Source organism: Oncorhynchus kisutch, linkage group LG18 (assembly GCF_002021735.2).
Source record: "Oncorhynchus kisutch isolate 150728-3 linkage group LG18, Okis_V2, whole genome shotgun sequence".
In the NCBI taxonomy this organism is placed as follows: Eukaryota; Metazoa; Chordata; class Actinopteri; order Salmoniformes; family Salmonidae; genus Oncorhynchus; species Oncorhynchus kisutch.
Window position 1 is genome coordinate 76,697,103 of NC_034191.2, and position 1,659 is coordinate 76,698,761.

General features: G+C 39.7%; 1 long non-coding RNA gene across 1 annotated transcript; it reads right to left on the minus strand.

Annotated features, from left to right (window-relative positions):
- Positions 1-359: 359 nt before the first annotated feature.
- On the minus strand, positions 360-1,451 carry LOC116354775 (uncharacterized). The gene is made up of 3 exons (XR_004204009.1): positions 1,264-1,451; positions 601-846; positions 360-411 (listed from the first exon to the last, which is right to left on the minus strand). It is a non-coding gene; the product is annotated as an uncharacterized LOC116354775 (long non-coding RNA).
- Between the last annotated feature and the right edge of the window lie 208 nt (positions 1,452-1,659).

Sequence of the window (1,659 nt, forward strand, 5' to 3'; positions counted from 1 at the left end):
GTGGGTCCTCCAGATCGGAGGCAGTAGGGATGACCTGGGATGTTCTGTTTAGTGAGTCCTCCAGATCAGAGCAGTATGGATGTTCTCTGTTTAGTGAGTCCTCCAGATCAGAGGCAGTATGGATGACCAGGGATGTTCTGTTTAGTGAGTCCTCCAGATCGGAGGCAGTAGGGATGACCTGGGATGTTCTGTTTAGTGAGTCCTCCAGATCAGAGCAGTATGGATGTTCTCTGTTTAGTGAGTCCTCCAGATCAGAGGCAGTAGGGATGACCTGGGATGTTCTGTTTAGTGAGTCCTCCAGATCAGAGCAGTATGGATGTTCACTGTTTAGTGAGTCCTCCAGATCGGAGGCAGTAGGGATGACCAGGGATGTTCTCTTGATAAGCATGGAAATTAGACCACCTTCCTGTCCTGCTAAGCATACAAAATGTAACAATTACTTTTGGGTGTCAGAGAAAATGTATGGAGATAAAAAGTACATTATTTTCCTCTGGAATGTAGTGAAGTAAAAGTTGTCAACTACTTAAGCAGTACTTAAGTATTTTTTACTTAAGTACTTTACACCACAGCACACACATAGTTAAGCTAAGTGTTTGTGACCTGAGGGCAGCCAGTGGAAGTTTGTAGGCAGCCATTTCTGACCTGAGGCCAGCTTGTAGGCAGCCGTTTGGGCCCAGGCCCGTGGGGGAGTCCCAAGAGGCAGCAAATAAAACAATGTTTTTATTCTGCCCTTGAGTTGCGTTCCCATGCAAAACTAGACAGATAGCTAACAACTAAGTCTTCAATAAAACTCCCAAGGCGTGACTTTTCTTGAATGAATATATTGAAAACGTTTATGTTGTGAAACTGCAAAATACAGAAAAGAATATACTTTAGTATTCAATTCACACCGACATACTGTAGCTGTACATTAAACATTTTAAGTTGCATAAATACAAAGCACGTGCTAAGGTACCATGCATCTGGCATGATGACAAACCATATAGCTAATTGTTACTCATATGGTAATTGGCTCCTTTCATTACTCTAATAATGTACAACCATTTATGTAGAATAACAAAGCATATTACACTAGGAACAGTAACAAAACAGTATTGTATATTTTACAATTCGTTTGCATGACGCACGAGCAAAGTAATACAGCTAACGACATACACTTAAAGGCATTGCAATTTGTGAGTAAATGCAACCAATATTGATATGTAAGCAACTCTATCAATAACAAGATTATCATCATTAGCTAAATGCTTGAATCGAACTTACAAACAAATATTTCCAAGGCTGAAGCGTGACAAGAAATAACCGAAAGACCTGCACCATAGCGTTGTTTGTAGCTGCTTCTTTGCGTGCAAAACTAATTCTGTACTTCCTGTTTGCGTCGTCTTTCTAAGTACCAGAAAGCGCCACTAGGGGGCAAATAACACCATTGAACACAATGAAAATCCAATTTAACCATTGTAATAAAATAATCTGTTACCTTCTAACAGGATGGCAGCACAGTTTTAGTAAGGAAATATATATACTGTATATAGTACAGAGTATATTATATAAGTAATATATATTTTATACTTTTTCACTGAAACAGCCAATTACAGGAAGACTGAGGAGCACACTCAACAAGTGTAGAAAGATCATCAGAAGGGAGAGGAGATAGAGGGC